The sequence below is a fragment of the Rattus norvegicus genome, chromosome X (genome assembly GCF_021556685.1).
Source record: "Rattus norvegicus strain SHRSP/BbbUtx chromosome X, alternate assembly SHRSP_T2T, whole genome shotgun sequence".
In the NCBI taxonomy this organism is placed as follows: Eukaryota; Metazoa; Chordata; class Mammalia; order Rodentia; family Muridae; genus Rattus; species Rattus norvegicus.
The window spans coordinates 138,794,949-138,806,270 of NC_141554.1; the positions used below are offsets into that span (position 1 = coordinate 138,794,949).

Genomic DNA, 11,322 nt, shown 5'->3' on the forward strand with positions numbered 1-11,322 from the left:
GGCAGAGTTATATTGAGAGACCCTGTCTCAAAAAATAATTAATAATTATGTGCCACTCAAGTTTCTTATCTTACCTGTAGTTGATGCAGGAGCATAGCCTTAACCCATGAATTTCTATGGAAGAAACAAACAATACAATACTATAAAATTAAGTCTCACTGCTAGCACTCACAGCTCTGTTCTCATTCGCTGAGCACCACACACCTCTAGTATATTCCCCAGTCATCGAGTTGTCAGCTCCTGAAGACAAAGGAGCTAAGCCTAAGAAAAATTAAAATTGAAAAAGGAGGAGGAGGAGGAAAGGAAGGAAGGAAAGAATGAAGGAAGGGAAAAGGAAGAAAAGAAAAAGGGAGAGAAAAGGAAAGGAAAGATGCAGGAACTCAAGCTCAAGCTCGGGCGATCCTCTCTAGGTAACACCCTCTTTTGGTTCACCTTCCAATCTCCCAAGTAATTCACCATATTCTGTAAAAGACCTAGGTCATAGACTTTTTATGAGTTCTTATCACTGTATGCAACACATGGCAGGATTCCTATGTGTGTGTATATTACATGCCAGTCAGACTACTCAAGTGTTTTCTTAGGCTTGTATGAACTAAATAAAGCTACTAGAAGGAAGAACAGAAGCTGACCCTGGGCTAAAGACTCGACAGAGCCAAGAGACTGAACTTTGTTTTTGTGTTTTTGAGACAGGGTTTCTCAGTGTAACCAGCCTTGGCTGTCCTGGACTCAATTTGTAGACCAGGCTAGCCTTGGTCTCAAAAATCTGCCTGTCTCTACCTCCTGAGTGCTGAAAAGGCATGAGCCACCACCTCTGGCTCAATAGACTGAACTTGAAGTTTATACAAGTATTTATTGCAAGCCAAGGCCGAACTACCTTGTGCTGTTTTCAATCTCTTTGAAAGCCATCCACTGCCATCTGGTGTCTCCTCTAACATCTTTGTGACTATCAACACCCTAAAATATATTCTTGGCAGACCACTAGCTCTCACAAATCCAAAACCTACATCAGAATTCTTCCCTTGGCTATAATTCACATATCTGTGACATCTCCCAATGCATTTGGAAAATTCTTTGATTTATGACTTTGTTTTATAATAAAATATCATATAATTACTTCAAATATAGAACATAGTATTTGTGTTCCTGGGTCATGGTCACATTTTGGCTCCAGAATAAATGATCATTATCTCTTATTCCCTTTGAAGTGAGACCTATTCTGTGTGGACACTTTCATTTATCACTTGAACACAGCACTTTGCCATGTTATTAAATAGACTTCAGCTGTTTTCTATGATATGACATCATTCAGTGTTCTGGGGGCAATCATCTGTGTTGTAGAGAAAAGTATAAAAACTTTTCTCATTAGGCTCTACCACACAGTACAAGTCAAAGATTCCAAAACCAATCATGTATAAATCACCTCCTCCCACACAGCCTTTAAGATCTCTGATAAACTTTTAGATTATTCCCTTTAGGCCATCTCATCAGAGTCTAAAACTTACTTTCACAAATAACAATAAACTTTGTATTAAAATTCGATGTTTTTACCCTTTGGTTCATACAGAAATGTCCAATCTTTGAGCCAGGTATAGTGATTTGGCTCAGAAATCCTGCTGCTCTGGAGGCTGAGGCAAGAGAAATAACACAAGACTAGGCCAGCCAAGGCCACAAAGGTCACCAGGCAAAGCTAAGCTAATGTGTGACCTGGCATGAAAAATAAAAAAATTAAGAAGGGGGAAAAATAAAGAAACCAAACAACAAATAGATTTCATTCCTTATTCCTAAGCAGTCTGACAAAATTACATATTAATTTTTCAAGTTCTCATTTTTAGTAAGTAAATCACTATAAATGATGCTTATTTTGTTTGATATATTTAATCTATATTGCTACATGTCATGTTCATATGTATATAAGCACATAGTTCTGCCACATTAATGGCAATTTCATTCATACTGAGTACAGCTTTATCTACAATCTTCTGTACCAACTAGACACTCAGAATATTTCCATATTAATATATTTTCCCTAAACAGAAAACTTTTTATATTTATTCTTTGAAGTAGACCCTCTTCTAATATATATAAAATATTACATATTTATTATTATTATTATTATTATTATTATTATTATTTTCCTCATCACTTACTAGTTTGAGGTCCTCCAAGCACACTAACTATTCTTTGGAATATGTACTTTTCCCCACTTTAGACAAGGTCTCACTATGTAGTCCAGGGGTGCCTTGAACTCAGACATCCATCTATCTGTCTCTGACTCCTGGGTGCTGGAATTGAAGTCACAGAAACCACACCTAGCCATAGATTGTATAATATTTTTAATGCTTCCTCTTTAACTTCTGTGGTTTTAGAAGTAACAATTACAGGCTACTCATGGATTAAAAAATACAGAACTTACCAGCACTACAAATTCAAGCAGACAAGGGAGTTTATAAAGTGCTTGTCTTCAGTTCTCCCGTTTTCTATCACCAACTGGAGATACAAATATATTAAATCACAAATGGCCAACAGATCACATTTCATGAGCAATTATTTCTACACTTAATTACTTAAAGTTTATTTTCAATTCTTCAAGAATCTCTAGACTATACAACTTATCTAATTAATACAAGTGGTCTCAATTCACTCCAAATTCAATATCCCTGAAAGACTATGACCTTGACCTACTTCTGTAGGTGCGTCACTGTGGCTGGAGCCAAGGCTCTTGTACATGTACATGTGTGTTCTGCCACTGAAGTGTACTCCTAGCCCCAGCATATTGTAAAAAGGATGGACAACTCTTTCAAAGGATTGGAATTTAATTAAATCGATTTAGTCTCATTATTAAACAACCCACATTCTTTCATGTGAGAGACAGGGTCTCAGCCTAGGCTGCCTTCAAGCCTGCTATGTAGCTTAATGCTGGCCCTGAACTCCTGATGTGCTGGCACTTCGGTATGCTAGCATAATCCTAAAAAGCATACGATACATCTTCATTCTTTCTTTTATTACATTATACCTGGTTAGGTGCCATGAGTCCGTCACTCAACACACAGGACAGTAAGCACAGACTATTCACAGGAAACATGACTTTTTGGTGTGTGTGGGGGTAAATATCATAGCATTTTCTTTAAAAAATTTTTTTATTTATTTAATTATACCATGTTTTGCTTGAATGTTTCCCACATGTGTGCCTTATCTCCATGGAGGTTAAAAGACATCAGATCCCCTGAAACTGAAGTTAAAGGAGTCGCAATGTGGGTGCTAGGAATTAAACCTGGGTCCTCTGCAAGAACAGCCAGTAAGTTCTCTTACCTGCTGAGCCATCTCTCCAGGCCCTCATAGTGTTACCTTGTAGTTGAACTAGTACAAAGACTAGCATGCATATTGGCAAACAACAAACAAAAACCATCAAATAAAACAAATATTCTTAGATGCTGTATAGCTATCTCATCTTTGATCAACTGCACTCGGCTGTTGTACTTATAGACAACACATACATGGGCACAAGTTTGTATACAGGCTGACAGGATTTGTTGGTATTGATTCTGACTTGTATAATGTGTAAGGAATATCTTCTTGCCTCTTCAGTTGCTTCTATTATCTGTATTCTCAGGTCTCCTATCATAATCCCTGTCATATGTCATTACGTGTAGAAATTAATGATAGCATTCCACTTGCGTAAACATTGAGAGTAAAGTCGCTTAAGAGGGAGGCCATTGGGGACTACTGGGAGTATGAGGATATGGAAGAGCAAGGTAACAGAAGCAATGTATGGTATCAAAGTATAGTAAACGTCTTTAGGAAAATGCCATAACTAGCAGGGGTGATGGCTCATGCCTAATTCCAGCCCTTGATTGGCAGAAGGATGGACGGCAATTTGAGGACAATCTAGGCCACACTGTGAGCTCCAGACTAGTCTGAATTTGGGAGTCTCAAACTCTGGTCCCCTCCCTACAAAGGAAAAGAGAAGAAATGAAATTGTGAAACTTGCTATTTTGTATAGTTAATATAAAAAAGTGACGCCTTTAAATTTTGCATAGAAATATGATTATTTTTAAAGGAAAAGACATGGTTATTTTCCAATTTAGTTTTTGAACGGTACTGGGTTTTTCCTGTTTTAAAAAATTATTTCAAATTTTGAAATATTTTAGTTCTAAACACATAAATTAAAACCATTTTGAATATTTTAATTCTAAACACATAAATTAAAACTTTATGGCTGAGGCTGAATAGATAGCTCAGTGGTTAAGGACATGTGTTCTTCCAGGGGACCTGAGTTCTGTTACCAACACTCACATGGTGGCTCACAACAACTCTATTTCCAGTTCCAGAGAATTTGACGCCCTCCTCTGGCCTCTGTGGGCACCATTCATGTGTACACAGACACACATGCAGACCAAATGCCCATTCACAGAAAATAAATGAGAATAACAATACTAATAATAGATTTTTAACAACTTGAAGGAAAATACACAACTGGCAGTTACACAATTAGTCCTTTGGACCTAGTCATTGTTTTGCTCACCATGTTTCTGTGAAGAACATATTTAAACATGTGCACAGTAAATAAGTGGAGAAATTCTTATATTCCTGCCGGAAGCTTGCCACCTTGGGTCCTCTGGAGCTGATGGGCAAGTCAGCAGGGGACAAAACTTGGTTTTGTGACTATAAAGGTTGCTTAGTATTAATACTTACTCTCTTTGATTCTTAGTTATACTGGGGCCAGAAGCCGATGGCTTCAGATGAATTATTACTTTTTGCGTAACACCCAGGGGTTGGAGGGGGCACTTAGGGAAAGGATTTATTGCTAATAACCTTTGTCCTGGCTATGCAGCCAGAAGTCCTTCATTGGCCTGGGTGGTTAAATCTTTTTGAACCACAGAGAAAGGAAAGGAAACAAATTAAGATCCCTTACCCAGGAAACTTTGCACAGACACAAATTCATTCACATACCCACACTCTGGTCAGGCTGGGCATCTGTCTCTATTAACTCCATAAGTATTCATGCATGCTTACAAACATACACATAGACCTACATATAAACAGACATATACATTTGGACAGATGGACAGACAGACAGATGGACAAATGGATGGATGAATGGGGAGATGGGGCAGAGCTCCCCAAGCCACCACACCACAGCACACTACACCATCTTTATTTCTTTTCTCTGGCCTTTTAATAGACAAAAGTTCTTAGAAAAGTACCTCATAAATAAAATGTTCCACAAAATGGGAGTTACAGAAGGATGTTGATATTAAGTTCAAAGCAGTGTTCCACTCTCTATTGCTCATTGTAAGTTCAAATCAACAGTTTCTCATGGCCTTGTCTTGTCAGTGCACACCTCTGGCCTCATCCTTGGACCTGAATGTTTTTCCTTGAACACTAATTTGTCTCAAGCCTATTTCTTTTTAGCGTAATTATGAAAGCTCATTGTATTTTTTATTATACAGCCTTTACTTACTATTCTGAGGAGTAGGCACATTCTATTCTTGATTCAAACTTTATTCTATCTTCCTAGCCAACAACTAGAACCATCTCTTAAAACTTTCTTCCTAAGATTATTTGAATCAAATCAAAAACTCTATAAAAATCCTAATTCCTCTAAATAGCTGTAATTCAGGAAAGACCATCTTTATGTTGATCTGCAAGAAATCTGCTCAATATAGTAGGCTAATGCCCAGGAGCTATATAATATTAATTTACTAATGTCAGGAAAATCATATCAGCTGCAAGAAGCAGTCATGAGATGAAGTCTCTTTAAGACCTTGCCACATAGAGTTCACCCATCACAGACCAGGCAAAAATGTGGGCCACCTCCAGGTAGGCCACCTGCTAGCCATAGCCTTCCCAAGATGGCTCCTGAACTATTATCTAACTAAAATAGCTTCACCTGAATGTACTAACAATCTATTATTTCATTCCTAAAGCAAAGGCATCTATCTTTCCCCTAAGGAGGACTTGAAAATGGCTTTCAATGTTCGAAAGATTTAAGAATACTATTTTGCTCTATGAGAAAGGTTAACTGTTGTAACCATTGACATTGGAAATGGTGAATCAATAAACAGCGTTGCTTTTCTGGTTAGAGCTTGTACAGTTCTGTAAATCTCCGCCCAAAGTGAGTTGTAAGAATGCCTTTGTTTTCATGTCCCTGCTCACTTAAGGCACGGGGCATAATGGAAGTATTGAACTGTACTTGTTTAACTTCAGCACTGCTGAACTTAGGACTCTCTGCTAAGGTAAAGATGGGGGTCCACTGTGCCGTTACTGAACTGTTTCTTTCCTTTGAACCTTTCATTTAGAGATACCATTTGAACTGACACGAATATAATGCTTGAAGAATATGTCAGTTAGCCATAGCTGCAATCTGTCATTTCTGAATTCCTGGGACCCAGGGAGGTACTACTACTTTAGGTTTCCACTCACCTTCTGGCTAGATGTAGTCTCTTAATGTAAAGCAAAATGTATGTGACTACGACATTCTTATACCTTAAGATTTCTAGGGCTCTGGGCTACCCTATCTGTGGTACAATTCTACAATTCTAACTTCAGAAACAATGCACCATCTTTACACAGGTAAATCCCTTAGAAACTATTACTTCACTGCAGACAGCTCAACCTAGCCGGCACGGCATTTCTCACCACCTGCTTGCCCACAGTCGGCTGAAGAAGGCATGGGTCACTTTCGCATACTACTCAAAACCATGGAAATATGCTATTTCTAATGTCCCCATTCGTTCCATGGCCTACCTTAATCAAGAGCATTCTCCAGGACAGCCAGGCCCATCACCAATTTCCCCGGTAACTTCTTCGTCCTCATAGACAGGGATGAAGGCTTGGTAGGAGAGGTGAAACACACCTGGGTAAACGAGTTCAAGCAGGGAGCAGGCATTAAGCAATGGAGCAGAGTAGGTCTCCCTCCTGTCCTGTGAGCACACAGCTACCAATACTCTCATTAGCACAGAGGGAAATATTCACGGCCAGTGAATCCTATGAAATATTCAGTATTTCTTACTATGCTGAGACCAAGAGATCCTCGGTCCTCCAAGAGTTTCTGATGTGCTTTAAATTCTCATAAGAGGCTATCCTGGTAGGCCTAGAGGGAATCTTCACTTGAAAAATGCTAAGAAGCAGGCAGTTGAATAAAATAATACCTGCTAACATGAATCCACACTTAGGTCCCAAATAGCATGAGTTTCATTTTTATTACTAGAATGGCATCCAGTTTAAATAGGCAAAGTCCCGTCTCTTAGGAAAACTGAGGTAAGAGCATATCCTTCTAGAGCAGTGGTTCTCAACCTGTATGTCGTGACCCCTTTGAAGGTCAAACAACCCTTTCACAGGGGTCACCTAAGACCATCAGAAAACAGATATTTATATTATAATTTATAACAGTAGTAAGATTACAGTTATGAAGTAGCAATGAAAATAATTTCATGGTTGTGGGACGGCACAGCATGAGGAATTATATTAAAGGTCACAGCATTAGGAAGGTTGAGAAGCACACTGTTCTAGAACAGGCCTTCCACCACACCCTGGGGAAAAACTGCACAGCCACTCTAGCTGTTATCTTTTGGGCCTGAAAAGGCCACCTCTACTCTCTAGGCTTTCCCTGGATCTTGACAATGGAGCACCAATTCTGAGTGTCTTTTGAGACTCCAAATACTCCATGAGGAAAAGTAGGATTCCCTGAGAATCTGATCCCAAGTCCTAGGTCATGTTTATTGGGTGCCTAAATTTGCATTACCTTGGGAGCTAAATTCCAGAGATTTGTTCAGCTTCTACCACTTCTGTCAAGTAGCAGAGACAGAAAACAAATCCCAGAGCCTCCCCGAAAAACTCCTTGAGTGCTTTGTTTTTGCCTGATTTCACTGACTATTAGCTACAGGGCTTTGGCCAATTTACCAATCTGGCAGCTGGCCTCAGTCACACAACCACGCCAACAGTTCCCCTTTAGTTGCTTCCTTTGGATCCCATCTTTGTCTCAAGCTCGTACGTGGAAGTTAAAGGTGGTCTGTTCCGGGCCTAGGCCCACTTATCAAAAGAGCCAACCTTTCTTAACTGTTAGATCTACTCTCACGGCAAGATACCGGAAAACACCTTCCTCTTGTGGATAGTATTATTCTGGAGAACCTGATTAACCCGCCGCCCCTTCTACTTTCCACTGTTTGGCTGGAGAAAAAAAAACCTTGTGAGAAGAAAGCTACCACCCAGTTTGCTCTGGTAGGAGACATCTTACAGGCCTGTAGCACCCAATTTTATTAGCTATGGATGGTCTTCAAGAATTCCACTTTCATTCAGCCAAGATTCCCTACTCTTAGCCTAGTCATCTGCTTCAGTGACCAATCCCTGCTAAGAAAACAAAGAGGACTCTGGAATTTAGCTCCCAGGGAAATGCAAATTTAGGCACCACACAGACCAGACCTAGTTCTCAGGATCAGATTCCCAGGAATCCGCCATTTTCTCACCAGGGTATTTGGCCTTCTGTGTTCAGTAGGAGGCAACATGGCTGCAGCTTCACATCCCAACTCCGCATTCTTATGAATCTCCAGGAGTGACTATAAATTCCCATCAAAAGGGACTTGAATTTGTCTCATAGGTTCATTTGACATGGGAGCACAACCACATTTCCTTCACACCTGAATCATTAATGAGTGTTTCTTGTGTTTTTTATTAGACCCATTAAAGCTTAGGAGTGAGTCTTCCAGTGTTGCAAAGATTTAGAAAGTCACCCGATCTTGGTCAGGAACAAAAGCAATGTCCTAAGCTTTTGGATCAAGCACTGTTGATTCTTTGCAAATTTATTCCCATTTCCCTTTTCAGTACACACATATAATCTCTATTTATGGCCAGTAAAGTGCAACAAATTTATAATGAAATTAGATTGACATACACATCCCATTAAATTCCAAACCTGTACTTCTGAGCTCCAGGTAGATTAAAACATCCTGAAATATTTCAAAGGACTGGATTTTAGATAAAGAGATCTCCAAACTTTCTACACTGACTGTTCAACAAAGAATATTAGTTTCTCCCTTAATATTTAAAAATCTATATAGCAATACAAAATAGCTATAATATTATCATTCAAGGAATTTGTTGTCAAGGCCTTCCTTACCTAAATTGCCACGTGATAACGACAAAGATATGCACATTAAACCTTAAGAAACTTAGGAACTCAGCCAGGTGGTGGGGACGCATGCCTTTGATTCCAGAGGCCAGCCAATCTCTGAGTTTGAGGCCAGCCTGATCTTCAGAGCTAGTTCCAGGACAGCTAGAGACCAGGGCTACACGGAGAACCCCTGTCCTAAAGAGGGGGGAGGGGGGCTTAGGAACTCTAGCTGTACACTTCGTAGACTTTGCTACAAAAAATATCTTTAAAACTGTAAGACAAGGACTGGAAAGATGGTTCAGTGGTTAAGAGCACTGACTGCTTGCTCTTCCAGAGGTCCTGAGTTCAATTCCCAGCAACCACATGGTGGCTCACAACCATCTGTAATGAGATCTGATACCCTCTTCTGGTGTGTCTGAAGACAGCCACAGTGTACTTACTTGAGGCAAACAAATCTTAAAAAAATAACCGGCAAGACATATAGAATTTAATAACCTAAGTTTCTTAAAACTTTAAGATGCCTTTAGCATTTCTCTTGAATATTGTCCACACAGTAAATTTCAAACAGGTAACTTGTGAAACTTGATAGTGCCTATCTTTTCAGGAAAAAATAAATGTGTTGTATACACCGAATACACTGGATTTTCCATGTGTTACTCATTTTTTCAATAAAGGCAGGGGGGAAAACTATTAGCTTAAAAAGTAGTAGTCACCGTATTTGCTCAAGTTTTGACCGTAAAGGCAGTTTTTAAAAAAGGAATAGTTATTTCCGAAATCCAGCCACACAAGTGTATATTCTAAGAAAACTGGCCAACAGGTGCATTCACACCCTTTGTACTTCAGTGATGTATTTGTGTAAAAATATAAATACAATATAGATATGAATACACAACACTGGCTGAGATGTTCAGGTTGAACAGTACAGTCAAGCCCTCTTTAACACTGACTAGGTTCAAAGTATAAAACTGTAAACAGCGTCTACAAGGAAAGGATTGGATATAAGTACGCACTCAAGCTGGTTTCTTCTTAAATATAACCGAAGGCATGCAGGGTATGGCTCCGCAGAAAGTGCTCGGCACAAACATACCATTTGCTCCCCAAGTGCTTGGCATCGTTATTATATTTGTTTTCAGAAGCCCTTTCTATACCAAGAAATTGTAAACGTTTACCCACTGTTGGCAAAGTATTCAAATTTTGAGAAATTACAAAGTAAAAACAAACTGTACTTTAATCAGAGAAGAAAAAAACAAAACAAACAAAAACAAAAAAACAAACAAACAACAAAAACGGCCTTGCCACACATTCTCTAAACTTCACTTTGCGTGTAACATATAATTTTTAAGGGGCAAATTCCTTTGTACTTTGGGCATTAAATCGTTAAGTTTTCCTCATTTGTGGCTTTAATACCTTTAAAATATAGTAAATCTTTAGAATAATACTGCTTTAAAAATTCTGCCCGTTTTTCAATTTTCTAGAAACAACCATGTCTCTGGTTTACTACCTACCGTACAACAGCCGTGGCTGATGACTTTTTGCCTGCTTCGTCTCCAGTCCTCCCGTCTTGTTTTTTGGTCTCCATTTGTTTGGCGTCCTAGGCTTCCTAGAATCCTGACTTCTCTTGGCGCGATAGTTCTCGGGTTTTGGGGTTTTTTTTTACCCCCATTCCTCTCCAAGTCTCTAAAACAACTAGGACACACCGAGACTTTTAGCAAGAACATGACGTTCTGATCCCAGGCCTGACTATGCTACGTAAAAGGACCCTAGAGCTCGGAGACCCCACGTGTGGATCGTCTCTGTGCCCCGAGGGGGAAGGGAGGGAAGAGGGACCAGGAGAAGCCAGGGTGTGTCTGCAGGTGGCCTCTCTAGTCCCGCCCACTGTCCGGAGAACCTCGCCCTCTTCCCAAGAGCGCCTCTGCCTGGCCTTCCCCCATTGGCCAGTTCCCCTCACGTGGACCCTGAGAGGGAGGCCTTGGGAACAGAAGCCCGGATCACTCTCGCCACCCGGACTCCAATGACAGGAATTTCCCAGAGATGCCCTCAGGGTGGCGCCTAGAACTGTAGCAGAGAGCCGATCTCTTCTGCTTGCTTCTCTTCTTCCCATCTAGTTTTTGTTTGGTTGGTTTTTTTGGGGGGGGTAGGCTGGGGGGGATAGGGTGGCCTGGGAGGGGAGCGAGTGGCCAAGAGACAGACACCAGAAACTAAGTCTGCTTTGA

The 11,322-nt window shown here is 40.0% G+C and overlaps 1 long non-coding RNA gene across 50 annotated transcripts in view; it reads right to left on the minus strand.

Moving 5' to 3' along the window:
- LOC103690083 (uncharacterized) overlaps positions 1 to 10,986 on the minus strand; it is a 73,239-nt gene extending 62,253 nt beyond the window's left edge. For all 50 annotated transcript variants that reach the window (XR_015646720.1, XR_015646718.1, XR_015646767.1 and 47 more), the window contains exons 1-4: positions 10,615 to 10,986; positions 6,748 to 6,856; positions 2,414 to 2,487; positions 75 to 114 (exon numbers count right to left, since the gene is read on the minus strand). This is a non-coding gene — a long non-coding RNA (uncharacterized LOC103690083). The remainder of the gene's footprint in view (positions 1 to 74; positions 115 to 2,413; positions 2,488 to 6,747; positions 6,857 to 10,614) is intronic.
- Positions 10,987 to 11,322: the final 336 nt, after the last annotated feature.